Source organism: Patella vulgata, chromosome 5 (genome assembly GCF_932274485.2).
Source record: "Patella vulgata chromosome 5, xgPatVulg1.2, whole genome shotgun sequence".
Classification (NCBI taxonomy): Eukaryota; Metazoa; Mollusca; class Gastropoda; family Patellidae; genus Patella; species Patella vulgata.
The window spans coordinates 30,388,903-30,404,630 of NC_065883.2; the positions used below are offsets into that span (position 1 = coordinate 30,388,903).

The 15,728-nt window shown below is 35.7% G+C and overlaps 1 protein-coding gene across 4 annotated transcripts in view; it reads right to left on the reverse strand.

The window, feature by feature from the left end:
• LOC126822288 (uncharacterized) overlaps positions 1 to 15,728 on the reverse strand; it is a 45,508-nt gene that overhangs the window by 13,323 nt on the left and 16,457 nt on the right. The window contains exons 1-2 of one of the 4 annotated variants that reach the window (XM_050551081.2): positions 7,499 to 7,553; positions 4,439 to 4,583 (exon numbers count right to left, since the gene is read on the reverse strand). The exons of 2 other annotated variants lie outside the window; for them this stretch is intronic. The gene's annotated coding sequence lies outside the window, so the exon portion shown is untranslated. Of the gene's footprint in view, positions 1 to 4,438; positions 4,584 to 5,989; positions 6,191 to 7,498; positions 7,554 to 15,728 lie in introns of those variants that run through there. One more of the 4 variants, XM_050551080.2, reaches the window with a different exon arrangement.

Below are 15,728 nucleotides of genomic sequence, written 5' to 3' on the forward strand. Positions count from 1 at the left end.
ATTCCCTTATCAAATAATAAACCGAATCCGTATTTTCACGATACTAGTAATACCACTTTAAATCGTTTCTTTAAAGCACGTGATTTGGTTATTTAACATGTTATTTATGACAGAAAAATTGAAACAGTTATATAAAATTAAAACCTTGAAACAATTTATCTTTTTCACGACAATTAGGTCGAAGTAGAAATTCACATAGAAAAACTTGGATGCATATTCTGTGTTTTTTCCCAGTTCAGTAATTCTGCCCAGGAACATGGTGGCAGTTGATTACCAATCATGAAGTGTTGAGAACTTCATGAGAACGAGACTAATTTCGGGGTTTTTTTGGGTTTTTTTTGTTTATTTGTTCTTTTTATAAATGTTTTTTTTTTAGTGGGATTTTTTTCATAAATTTACCCAGAAAGCACAGTGTATAGCTTAGCTTCCAAATAATCAAGTTTTACACGAGATTTTAGCACAGATAATGGTGGCGATGGGTTTATATTTGCTGGAAGTGAATTCCATATAATTTATATAATCGATCTAAAAGTCTTAGATTTTAGCTTATTTTCGGGTACAGATAACACATTTTTGCCTGAAAATCTTACGGGACAATTTGGGAACAAGCTCTTTCCAGTGATATAAGATTGATGTTCCTGGACGAGTAACAATGTCTATCATATCTCGTGCATGACATCCAACACCATTTATAGCTACGAAGCCAACAACAGTGGTGAGTGAGCAGAAATCAGGGGTGGGTAATAATATGAACTATGACAGAAAGTTCCTAGATTCATACGAAATATTACGAATCTGTCCTGACTTCTAGTACATGCACTAATGTACCACAACATCCCAGGCAAGCTAGAAGTGGTATAAAATGTTCATATTCTATATCGTAAATACATGCTACACCACAGCATGCACTCGCCGTTCCCATTCATTGGAACGCTTTAAGCAACAAGTTCTAAAGTATATTAAAGATACATTATGTAAGATTTAGATAAAGAGCTGACCATTCTTGCTATAATAGCTCAAAAATAGACAATGTAAAATGAACATTTTGAAAATTTCATTCAAATTACTTCATTCTGAGTCAAGTTATCACTGTTCGTAGTTTTGACCAGATGTGTGCATTGTGGTATCTAGGGCACTGGTATATTCGAGACATAGCCTCGCTTTCACACTTTTAAATTAAATTTTGAATGGTGAACCGTTTTAATCTAGTTAAAATCTCGAGTATCCGATGCCATCGAGAGTTGATTATGGTCTTGTTTTGTTAATAAATGTCTAATTAATAATTTAGATAACATTTTAGGCCTAAAGAAAAACCTGCAATAGGCAGATTTAGCTCTTGCATAATGAATGTTTAAGCATACCTCTCAGAAAGCGCTATCTTGGATTAGGGTTTGGTTTAAAAATCGCCAGAGGCAATTGTCATTAAAAGAGACGTGTCCAAAATAATGCCCATAAGATAATCTTATTTCTAACAACGACAAATAGTAATATAAAGTAGATAATAAACAATTTTCACTTGTCAAACCACCTGCAGGGGCGATATGGTCCAGTTCCATACAAATATAGGTTTTTATTATTGGACCTACAGTTCTCTTTCTACTGTATTTATCGAATCCATTCGGGCATTCACATCCTGATGTAGTTTTAACATCAACAATGTTGTTTTGCACTAAAGGATCAGTGAGTTTTTTAAATGCCGTGTTTATATGAATAGAGAACCGTAAAAATACGGTAATGCTAAAAATCACTAGCAATCTACTCCATAAATAAAGCTTTGTTAACTTATTTGCCCGAAACGTCGAATTAACACTCATAATTACACCTACCTGGCCCGCTATCTGCTTTTCATACTGACCATCGAAGAATAGTGTCGTCAGTGCTTGACGTGACGATTTACAATAATAGTTTATAGTATAGTTTGATGTCAGGTGTTTATAGCCAACAGAAGGAGGGGAATAAAACCTCTACCTTTTTTTCTACCTTATATTTGAAATATCTCACCAATATTCACGTTTTTACACTATGTCCATCATTTCCTCCCATATCCACTATCGACCCCCTGGCGGTTTAACTATAAGCGTTAAATATCGGTCCTTTGAAATATGAAATGACCCTAACCTATCTTAAATAAAATGAACCGTTTAGTGGCGAATACAACAACAGCAATCAAGATAAAAGGCCATAAACAAAAACAAAAAACTTTAATGACAACGACAGTCCACAAACGAAAGTTTATGATATTCCAGAGAAATTTGCACACTACGACGTTTTAAACGTATAATATCTAGTGGGAATATCAGTCCAAATCAAAAAAGCTTCAATTCCGTTCAGTATTTACACAGATATGGTGAATTAAAATTCCATCGATCTAAGCCGCTCCTAAAATAAACACACCCGCATACATCTTGGTTTTGCCAAATCTAGATGATGGGCTTGTTTTTAATCCGACTGAAAATCGAACCTGGGAGATTGTCTAGCGTTGATATTTTGATTTTATTTTCTTAATGAACTGTTAATCAATCAATCTGAATAGCGTGCGAAATTTGATACTTTCCAAAAAATGCAAATCACACACCTGTTCATTTCTCAAAACAAAGCGGTTTGAATTACTGTTCTGACAATTGAAGAGAATCCGCCCAGCAAGTCCACCATATATCATGGAACAAGTATTCTAGTTCTATACGATCGTATTAAAATTAATGAAGTCATTCGTCGAAAGATAACCACCCTCCTGGCCATTATTACAAATTAAATAACATATAATAATTGTATCGTTTATCTTCATCTGTTGGTTTCTTGTCAATGTCTTACATAGATAATACACAATAGCGTTATAATAGTGTCATAATGTCAAGTCCATAGAAATATTTTCACATGTCGGGGTTCTTAATTTATTACAACTTGCACTGTACAGATTAAATTTTACTGTAGGGTTACCTCATTATCCTACATTACCTCTATTACATGTATCTTAAAGCGAGAATTTCATATTTTCTAAGAAAGTCAAAACATAATTATTTCTATGTCTTTTGCTCAATAGGTTGTCAACTCACTATTATACGATCATAGCTATCATTATTACACTTATAAAATCATTCACACCGGAAATAATAATACAATTACCTCCCTTGTTTTTCTATTTTCCCCATGGAATAGCTATCTTCAAATGTTTGAATTTGAAGGTGAAAATGATATTTTTGCCAATTTCTCAACTGGCAATAGTGAATTATAGGATTAATAGGATTATTCTTTAACAAGGTAGGACTGTTTATAGATACCATTTATTTTAAGGCTTTATTTTAATAAATTTTAAAAATATAACTTAAAAATATGAAATTCTCGCTTTAATCGTACGATTGCACATTGGTCATGCTACAACTGATCGAATGCCCAGCCCTTACTTTATTTTTTAAAAATTAGAAAGTAGTATTGTCTTTATGATCAGATTCCATTTTAAAAATACAAAATGAATTAGTTAACAATGTTAACGGATCAGTCGAGGAATGTTATTGGGTGTTCTAAAATACTGAATCTTACAATTATGAAACACTATCGGTTGATCCGGCGTAGCACGGGTATAGCAATAAACCGCACGTAGCAAGAGTAGACCGTATCGCCGCTGTCCGGACAGACAGACAAACAAACGACAGTCATAAATATTAGTATAAATAGATAATACAAATAAGAAATTTTTAATCGTGACGTGTAGGAATTGCACAATCGACCCATTTACTAAGACAAAATGATTTCAGAAATTTTACCACTTAACAAAAAATACATTATCATCATTACTATAATGTTGCACGTAAAATGAAGACTAATAATCCATAACTTACATTAATCATAACTTCTTAGAAATACAACTAACTTGACAATCTCTGTAACTTACAAATCTCTAGTCTCGAGGTTCTGTAAGTGGTTTGACCCCATGGCCGAATATTAAAGGGACGCGGAGATTAATAAAATGTAAGTCATACATTGGTAATGTGTAAGATGAAATTAACCTGAATCTATATTAGGAAATCCGATAATAAATGTTCAAGTATTACAGAATTTAATATATAGATTGGCGTTTTTGAGAATATAAACACAGTGAAATAAACAAACGGTTAGTATGAGGGTATCAAAGGACGATATACATGTAGTAGTATCCCTTTCATCTTCATGTTATAAAACCAGTGTCATTTAATTCTCACGTTTGAGAGAGTCCGTAAAAGGTGACAATGATAGCATATTTATTTCTACAATCTCCAATAAAGAGAGGTGTGCTATTGTTAGAATTGTCTGTTCTTGGTCTTGTGATGGGGTCTTGTAAGCTTGTAATTATCCGTCTCGGGATGTCAATGGTTGTACCCTATTGAAATGAAAGGGACACCTGTAGATTACCCTGCTTATCCTAATCCATGAACACTACCAATACTTAACTGACTTAACTCACCGTTATTAATTTCCTGAATAACCAAACAATTCAACTTTGGATCTGTTCTCGATTCTTTATTTTCCTTTTATATTATTTTTAACGCCATAACCATATAGACAGAATGTGATTATTTTATCAACCGAAAACTGTTATCAGAAATTATCTGCGATAAAAAAAAACCCGTGCAAGTTTGTGAAAAGGAAATGAAATGAGGTTTAACGTCCTACAGTTCTGCTCCCACTGGGCTAATGAAGACGGGCATACGGCATACAGTGTGTTATGAGGGAAATTTTGCCCGGGCAGCGGCACTATGGCCTACTCTAATATCGAATTCCAACTGCCAAGGGATATTTTACGGGCACGCCAATGTATAAACAGGACCTCGTTTTTTTCGTATCATCCGAATGACTAGACAACTGTCCTTGTCAGGCCCTCCGTTCTGCACCACTGCCAAGGGGAAACCACGTCGGAAACTCCCGATGAACTTTCTCGGCCAATGGAGGGATCGAACACCCGACTCCCAATCTAGCGAGCCAGCGTCTTACCCACTTAGCCACCTTGCAAGTTTGTGGCTAGGTGTTCAACCAAAAGAGGTTTCTTCCCTACTCAAATGATTTGGCGATTAATGTTCTACTTTTCTGAACCAGACTGACCGATCCCTAAAGACAATGCCGAATATAATACGTGATTTTTGTTTTAAAACAGCTTAACTTAGAATTGCTGAATGGGTGATAATATGAACAATACTTGAGCCTAAGATTAGGTTATATCAATGTCTGATAAAACATGGCATCAAATAAACGTCAAAAGGGGAATCACAGGGTATAAAATTAAACCTCATGTCACCAGGATACACAAATTGGCAGATAATTAAGGGCTTGACGCGTGGGATTTATTGCTGCGCTTTCGGGCTTGACGTGTGGGATTTATTATACACAAACTACGAAAACTGTTAGCCATGTGAAGTGGGAAGAGATTCTGTAAGCATAATCTGTCTTGTGCACGACACTCTACATTGTCTGCGATATCACTTCTGTGGAAGCAGACGTTAAAGCACCAGGTAGTAGTAGTAGTAGTAGTAGTACACTCTACATCTATTTTGTGAACTTTCAGACGCCAGAACTACTTGGTGTAAGTTAACGTCGAGGTAATAGTCGCTTCATCTATATACAACAATAAACCGCAAATGTTGGTTTCGTGAACTTTCCAAATAAATAAGGAAGTCGCATCAGATGATCTGAAAAGATAAGCATATCCTTCCCTGTGTACGACACACGACAGTATTTATAGATACTTGAAGAGCTGTAGTGCATTTTTGATAAACGGCATTGATATAATTGAATAAAGACATTGTACTCACTCCGTTCGACCTATTTTGAGACTACGAAAACCACAAACAAAACGGAGGTCACTAGTTTGATTGAAAACTGTTCATACATTTAACAATAAGGTTCATTGACTTGTCACCTTCAATTTCTTTCATAATATTGCAAACGTACCTTTGTTTTGTAAATACAATTTTTTTAAAATGACATATATATCTAAGTAAAACTGTGTTACTAAACTTACATCGCCACGGGTAATCTGACCAATATTCCTACTGCTACTTTCAACATTAAAACGAAACATCATAGCAGATTAAGCTGTCCCACAAAAAGCGTGTACGTCTTAACTCGCTTCTCCCAGTCGAATAACTGATCATACAAAAACTATATTACTTCATTGGCTACTTTCAATTTGTTTCTCTTTCAGAAGCATAATAAACTTACGTAATCTATCGGTGAATTGAAAGTCATACAAAGGAGCCCCGGAGTTGATCTTCGCCCAATGTTTTTATAAGAGAAAAGATTTGTTTGTCTGAATGAAATCACGCGAGATTAAGTGATTTATATATAACACCTTGTTGTAAAACGTGTTAAGGTCACGTGCGGTCCGTATCATCGAGAGAGAGAAAGAGGGAGAGAGAGAGAGAGAGAGACAGAGAGAGAGAGAGAGAGAGGGGGGGGGGGGTAACGTCCACTCGACATAAACCAGGTCATTTCGGGAGGACCCAGAGAAAACCCACGATGTTGGACATGCGACCCTACTCCTTGTCACCTACAGCCAGGGAATCCAAACCACTTCAGTTGACTCAATGACAGACCTTATTATACAACGCGCACGCGCTAACCATTCGGTCATCCCCCACCCCAACACACCCATATCAACCAGTTAGGGGACCTGTTATTTGGGGAGTCTAAAGTATGGGGCTAAAGATTGATTAAAATGGTAGGAAAATTGCTATCGAAAAATAACTGATTTATCCCTTAACCTTTGTTCCGAAAGTTACTATTTTCAAAATGTATGAGCGTAACAAATACAACTATTTTCAAAATATATGAGCGTAACAAATACAACTATTTTCAAAATATATGAGCGTAACAAATACAACTATTTTCAAAATATATGAGCGTAACAAATTCAACTATTTTCAAAATATATGAGCGTAACAAATACAACTATTTTCAAAATGTATGAGCGGAACAAATACAACCCGAAAGATATTTTAATCATACACGTACTGACTACATTGACCAAGCAAGGGGCTCTAATTCTCAGCAAAATCATTCATATATATAATCAATAACAAAACACACCTTTGTCAAACTACAAACATTGTAATATTAAAAGCCGTTTTGGGGTTGAATAGATTTCAATAAACTAGAATGGGGTTTAACATACATATGATAACGACTCTGTTTATCTATATTCCCTTTCCTTGTCATATTACTTAGATATTTATATTTGAAGACACTGCGATAACATTGGTTTTTGTTATATGTACTAAATAGATAATTCGGGATTGTACAGACAATTATGCAACAGGCTGAACAATTAGACATACTTTCCTAGATAAGATATTTGTTAATATAGATACACAAATCTAAAAATACGAATAAAAATATAAAAATCTCTCAATAATATTAACAACTGTCTATACAACTAATATAGAACGACCACAAAACATTTCTTCATTAAATCATCAGAATATGATTTTTTTTTTATTTCCCCTTAATAATTAAACATATTTAAACTTACATAAAATAATCGAATTAGATTCTTGCACGTTACGCAATCGCAGTCCTTCTGTAAATATCCAAATAGACTCTGGCTTTAGAATAGTAGTAAACCTTTTATAAGCGTTTTACTTACCCTAAATATATAACTGATCCCTTATATAAATATCTAAACCCGTGACAGTATGAGGTAATCTATATTATCTATAATAAGGAAATTATTAGCCAATATATGTATTTCCTATTAATATATATCAATCGGGTATTCATTACGATATATTAAAGTGGAATTATGGCCATGTTGAATACAGACATTTACTTCAACAAATGTGTTGACGAACCACACGAAAACGCCTTTTCTTGCATATTGTTCCAAACAATAAGTGTTAATTAGGCTTTTGAATAAAATGATTCTTAATATGGCGATAATTTGGTCACGCAGCTGAACTTATTTAGTAAAAGTGGCGTGCCGAGAGTAATAATGTAATCAAGCATTAGAATAAATGGGTAAAAACACCCACTTGTCCCTTAAAAAGTACCCCAAATTCTTACCCTACACATTCTGAGCGAGTATTAAAGGAGTTAAATCGCTATTATAATCTTTTGTACCTGGAAATGGATACAAATGGGTCGCAAGGCATATAATAATGTAATATGAATGTATATAAACTGATTTAAATTCAATGGTTTCTGTGTTACTGTAATGTTCGGCGAAATACGCGAAGAGTCCAACTGAATGGCAGTCTTTGGCGTCTGGTTATTCCACTCTACAAAGGTAGTATTCTCCTACATGGGATATGTTTAGCCTCGTTCATCGAGTCGCTTCTTACAACTGGTACTCGAAAGCATTGTGGCACACGATTCATGTGCCAATTTTAAAATTTTCATTTTGTGTTAAATATTGGATATCGGAAGCCCAACCTTTCTCGGTAAGATACCGCCATCAATGTTGATTTAAACTGAACAAAAGTCGTGTTTGAAATGTCGAAAGCTGTGGAGGATATTGAGTAAAGAATTGGCTCCATTAAATGAAAGTTTGCGAATTTCCAAGACCACTGTACACAATGCTGTGGAGACATACCACCCTGGCCCAGAAAAGGATAGGCCGATCCAGATAAACGACACCAAGACTTTCTACATTCTTTAGAAATCCATCGTACCTTTTCTGGCGAGTGGGAGCACGGTGGCTAAGTGGGTAAGACGCTGGCTCGCTAGCCTGGTGTTGACTGAGAAAGTTCATCGGGATATTTCCGACGTGGTTTCCTCGTGTCAGTGGTGCAGGACGGAGGGCCTGACAAGGACAACTGTCAAGTCATTCGATGAGACGAAAAATCGAGATCCCGTGTATACATTGGCCTGCACGTAAAATATCCATTGGCAGTTGGCATTCGATATAAGAGTAGGCCATAGTGCCGCTGCCCGGGCACAATTTTCCTCATAGCACACTGAATGGCGTATTCCCATCTTTATTAGCCCAGTCGGAGCAGAACTGTACGACGTTAAACCCCATTTCATGCCATTTTATTTCATTTCCTGGCGAGTGTAGCCCGATTATTTTGGCAAAAACCATATTGGTGACAACATAACTATGACAGTAATCTCATATTTCCGAGTACTAGACCAGTATATTTGATGTTTAATCAAGGAGTTCGCTCCGAGCATCACTAAACCTTTACATGCCACGGTTTAGTAATAATTTATACGTCCACACTGAAGGTAATCTTGGATCGGCATAATGGCCGGTCCATATTTCAAATCAATCATATGTTAGAGAAAAGATATGCATCAAATGCTTCGTGTACGATATTTTGACGTAAAGATTATCCCATATATTTGGTATATTCATTTTGTGTTCCAATATTTAACCTATGTTTATAAAACTGCAACAATAATTACGCACCTGCACGTAATAAAAACGGAACCGGATGTTCTGTAAAGGGTAACAAAACATTGCCTAGTTCAAGACAAGTGTCATTACTCAGAGCTATAGATAAAATATACTTTATTCTGAGCTAAGTAATCACTGTTTGTAGTTTTGACAAGATATGTGCATTGATTGTTTATTATGGTAACCACGGCGCTGGTTATTCGGGTCTTAGCCTCGCGTCGCCATTTTTAAATTAAATCAAACAATGACCGAATCGTTCTACTCGTCAGTTGATTATGGTCTTGCCATGTTAATAAATGTTTAATTAATACTTTATATAACATTTAAGGCCTAAAGAAAGACATGCAAGGCAGATTTACCTCTTGAATAATGCCTCTTTAAATACTAAAGTATATGAAGTATAAATTCAGATTACGACATAAAGTATTTTCATATCTGGGCATTTCTCTCTATCATCCAAACGTCACTTTTTGGAATGATTTTGATAACGTAATTCTCGGAGAATATTCGGGGTTTCATAAATTTGACACCACTCATTTGTTTTTATACATGATTATAATGCGTACTTTTTGACTCGCGGAAGCGAAACATGATAGTCACATGTTCCGTCGTCGGTGTCGTCGTTTTCAACTTTAGACAGCTCTAATAGGTTATTTTTTAAAACCTCAATACAAGGTCTAAAGAGTATGCCTGTATGCAAATGATATACAAAAACCCATATAATGTTTTGGGGGTCAAATTTTGACTTTTTGACAACTAAAAGTCATAAGGTACCAACCAAACAGGTACCATGTTAAACCGCTACACCAGATTACAATAGGATCGACATTATATGACTATGTATTGGTATGGACGGTTCCCAAGCAAGAATTCAACAGATAAAATCTGGAAAAGAGGGATCCTTGTACAGTTATAAAACTGAAAATATTTTTGTGTTGTAAGCAAAGAACTTGTTATTACACATCATCTTCCCCTTTCCTGTGAATTACGTTACTGAAATAATTCAACTGATATTCACGATTTCCCAAAAAATCTCTATTCTTATTTAAGCGCATGCGAGAAACATTCAAAATAATGCTCAAATGAAAACTTTTATTCACGACAATATATTGTTCTATATATAGCAGCCAACAGTGTAAAATAGGGACAATTGTTTGCCGCTTTTATTGTGTACTGCTTATTGATAGATACTGTTACTTTTAAATAATAAACACCTGTATATATCCCGTGTGACCTACTACATACATACCATTATATACAGGTAAGATCTATTATTAGAATTACATAAATATAGTAAATATAGTACATTCCGTTGGGTCACGTGATGTGACGGAGTTGACCGAATAGTTCCGACTATATCTAAGATTTATTAATAGAATCACAAACGCAAGCAATATAGAACATTCCATAAGGTGACGTAACTTGACGAAAACGACCGAACAGAACCGACGCACATAATGATATGTCAGATCTATTAATAACACCACCTACACGTTCTGTAGTATATGGACAGGTGATTGAAGAAAGCATGGTTTATATAGTGTATTATACATGTACCTGGGCATAAAGTTTACAGGTCATGTACACATACCAAGTTCCAAAAGCCCCAGCCAGTGTTCAGATTAATACTCGAAAATACATATTCAAACGAAGACAGACAGGACACAAAGCTTAAAAATAAATAGAACATAGTCGTTAAAATAGGGTGAATCCGACAAATCGGTTAATATCTAGGGTTCCTTTTAATGTTGAGGGTTAAACAATCAAGACATGTGAAAATCCCAATTTTAACCTCAAATTAAAATATATAATTTAAAGACCTACTCAGAAATTGGTGGAATTTTTGCCTTTTCACCAAAGATATTATCTTCAAAAATAATTTATTTAAAGGATCAGAATAATTATTTCGATATTTTAAAAAAAAATGCGTGAAAAATAGATAGGACAAACAATACACGCACATGGTACGGCGATAAAAAAAGAAAATTAATAAGAGTGGGCATGGTCAGGTCGAAATTCTTATTTTTGGACTGACGCTGTAGATTTCACGCCCCTTTCCCTTCTCCAGAAATGGGGAATTCGTGGACGTATGTTCTATTTGCAATAATTACAACCATATCCAACTCTATTTTAGATTTTATACCCAAAACGTAAAAATAAGTACCGAATAATGTAAATGTTTTACATCAACGACAAAAACGTGATAATTTGTAAAGATTTTTAATTTACATATTTTGTTACTACAGACAGAGATATAGCAATAAAGTGTTGATATTGAAAAGATAAACATATAACATTAATATGATAAATTCCACATCTACCACCAAGTATTTTATAAATCTAACACTTTAAGCTTTTTGCTTGAAAACTGTAACAGATTCAGAGTGTTCAATAGCTGTCGGCATTTTTATCTCTTATATATTCCTTTCCTCTTTTGCTAAATACATTTTGTTTTTGGATGTTGTGTGCGCTATCACCCAGACCAACGGTGTGCCATAGACCACACCCCAAGTCCCAAACATAGAGTTAAGTTAGCATCTTTGCAAACTGGTTTCCATATGCGTCCGTGTAAAATATAGCAAGGTGAAGATACCAAGATACAGAACAAACTTAACTCATCGTACCTTCCCTTCGTCTTTAAACAGGATCAAGATTCAAAAAGGCGAAAGTGAAGATGCAAAATCATGCATTTTGCATTTCAATTTGTTTGTCTTCTCTATTTTATTTATTACCAGGTATTTTTTTAACCTTCCTAACAATCCTAAGAAATCATGGGTTTATTCCAACTGCGCAATAATATATGAGTAAGTTTCTATAATAAAGTTCTAGCGTAGTTAAATCTGTTAACGAAATAACAGTGGTCAGTTGTGGTCTATAACAATACTCAGATGACGAATACTTAAAATACCTTAAAGCAATATGTCAATGGAACCTAAATTGACAATCCTGGAAAACAAAACATATGAACGGCCACTTGGTAGAAGGTAACCTCGGGTTCATTGAATATAAATATACAGAATTGAAAACATGTAATTAAATGGGGTTTAGCGTCCTACTTTTCTGGCACCAACCGGGCTACTGAAGGCGGGAATACCCCAAGTAGTGTTCTATAAGGGAAATTTTGTCCAGTTAGCGGCTTTCCCGACTACTCTTCATGGATTTCTAACTGCCAAGGATTCTTTCATGTACACGCCAACATGCGGGACATCGGTTGTTCCTTGGCAGCTCACCAATGTGCTGCACCACAGTTAAAGTGAAATATCAAGAGGAATTTTCTCGACCAACACCGAGACCTCCTGGTTAGTGCGCCAACGTCTAACTCGCTGAACCAGGGTGGCCCCATAAGTCGTGAAACCATGTCAGTTTTAATACAGAAATGAATAGCTGAACAGTTACCAACCCTTATTTATTTTCATTCAGATATCGTGATATGCTTTTTTGTTCTATTGCCAGACTTATTTGTGTTTATTACATGAACACGTTTGGCAGTAATATTTTTTATGCCATTCAGACGATTGTCGCCATAGATTACAATAAATATCAGACGAAACTCATTTATCGTTTTAAAAATACAATCGATAAAAGTTACATAAGCTTATCTGGATTATTTATAATTCTTAATCACCTGTCGGCGCCTTGTGGTCTTTACATTAAAAAGACAATTCACATTCGTAAAATATATGACTGGAGGGTACTTCAGGTCTATTGCAGACCTGTAGTCTGCATTTTATTAAAGTGCTTCCCTTTATTAACTGGGGTCACGGTGGCTAAATGGGTAAGACGCTGGCTCGCTAGCCTGGAGGTCGGGTGTTCGATCCCTGCATTGGCCGGGAAAGTTCATCCAGATTTTCCAGCGTGCCCCCCCCCCCCCAGTCAGTGATGCAGGGCGATCCCTTGGCAGTTGGAATTCGATATAAGAGTAGTGCCGCTGTTCGGGCAAAATTTCCTCATAGCACACTGTATTAGCCCAGTTCGGAGCAGAACAGTTGGACGTTAAATCCCATTTCATTTCATTTCATTTCATTTCATTTCATTTATTAACTACCGAATTTCACTTGGAACGGGGTTGGCGAGGAAATCTAATAAGTCCACATGATTTAATGAATAAATTATAGTACCATCGATAGTAAACGGTTGTCATAATCAAGTTCCCTGATAGCTAAAAGATTAATTAACGCATTAGGACGCGGTCTTGCATAGTAAAATGTATACTAAATTAACTGGCGTTCCCAAGGCAAAGTTCGAAATGAGTAAGCATACTCTCTGTCCATCTTTAGCATTCATTAAGCTACAGCTACAAATTCTAAAGTTAAAAACACAACACAGTTTATATGGAAATACAATCACTGGTTTACAAATTCTAAAGTTGTTTGACTCTGGAAGAAATGTCTCTTCATAATCTGCTCACGGCACCTTTCATCTTTGCATTAAACCCATTCTTGATTACCGAATCGCGACACTTCATATATTTTTAACAAACCACCATGAGGTAAGTGTATGACTCAGAGAATTACTCATGATGACAAACTTATAGCTTCCAGTGATTATTCCAAGATTCACAGGAATTTTCCTTTCAGGTGATTTCACAATCCTTGGTTGGAACTGCTGCATAATGTCAACTGACTCAGAATTAATGGCGTGCTTGTATTCAATAGACGAACCTGTGCCAAGAATGATCAATAATGAATAGCAGGGACTTTAGTCGCTATAGAGTTATCCCCCCTTATAACACGCTAATAAAAACGGCCCCAAAACGCCAGGTTCCCACTATCACGATTCGCGCTACGACTGCAATCGTGGAGTAATCGTGATGATCCTTTCGGGGTTGATCAAATGTTGCTGGCAAATGTTGCTGGCAAAAGTTGCAATCGTGTTGATCGTATCGAAACGTATCCAAACGTATCTGCACGTACCAGATCGTGAACCCAATAAGGCATAATCCTATCGTAACGCACGATAGTGCGAACCTAGCATTATGAAAAATCTTAGATATCCATAAATGTATTATCAACATTAGAAGACATGAACCGAAACTGAATCGAGATCCAGACGTTTATATCCCCAGAGCGTCTAAAGTAATTCCCCATGCAAAACCATATTTAACTTCTGGCATTATCCAATACCGAATCGATTGTATATATATTCCATACCACAACCCTCACATTTATAATCATCTGTTATCAATATGTGAAAATTTGTATGTTTCAATTATTTTCTATAATTTATTTAGCTAATCAATGTATTTTATGTCTATGTAACTCAAAGACAATATCTTACCTCTTACATTTATAATTACAAAAACGTTTTCATTATAGTGCATTCTGTTCAATTTATCATAATATATTTATATTTTATTCAACCCTTTGATATATATTTACCTTGTAAATACATATATGCTTATTACTTAACTATAAAACATAACCATAAAATTCTATATTTCTTAACTGTTATAATCAATGAATAGATTATGGTTTCTATATAATTCTATAAACCCTCAGTTTTATCTTCTTGAATGTTTATTTAGTTAATCTTAGTATATACTGGTTTCAGTTATGGTATAATGTGTATGGTTTCAATATTTGATAATCTCGGTTAATCCATTGTTTCATTTTTTAATTGTATAATAAGCCAATCCTAATATATATGCACCTTTGTTACATCAATAACTTGTTATAGCTGCTCATGGTCACTCTCCTTGCATTCCATTGGATAGTTCGCACTGATGTCGGTATATATACTATTCAAAAAAAGAAGGGGATATTTGATTTTGGGGGCATAATACTAAAATATGCAAATGACTACGAAAAAAGTCACTATAGAACCTAACAGAAGAAACATTTCCAGTTACATGTGACGCCCAAACGCACCAATAGCTACCGCATGGAATGCAGGTGATGCTTGGGATCATCATGGGGGTCCAACCCAAGATTTGCACGACTCTGACTTTGAATGTTACAGTCATTGTGGCATTGAATTCCAGGGTGGAAACATCAGTTTAATTGTTTTAGTGACCAGAAAACAAATTTTGATATGCGTCGGCTTACCCAAAATGAAAGGTTACGTGCCCTTGGCATGCTACAGATCGGCACAACACAGGCGGTTGTGGCGCGGACGATGAATGTTTCTCAGTCTGTCATAAGCAGGCTATGGCCCAGATACCGTGATACACAATCTGTACAGGACAGACCACGCTCAGGTCGACCAAGGGCGACAACTCAAGCCCAGGATCGATTTATCCGTACCTTGGCCTTGAGAAATCGTGTCATCACAGCAAATCAGATCAGCGCTCGTCTTCAAACAGACACTGGTGTGAGAGTGAGTGGCCAGACGATTCGGAATCGACTGCATAGGGGTCACCTTCGCG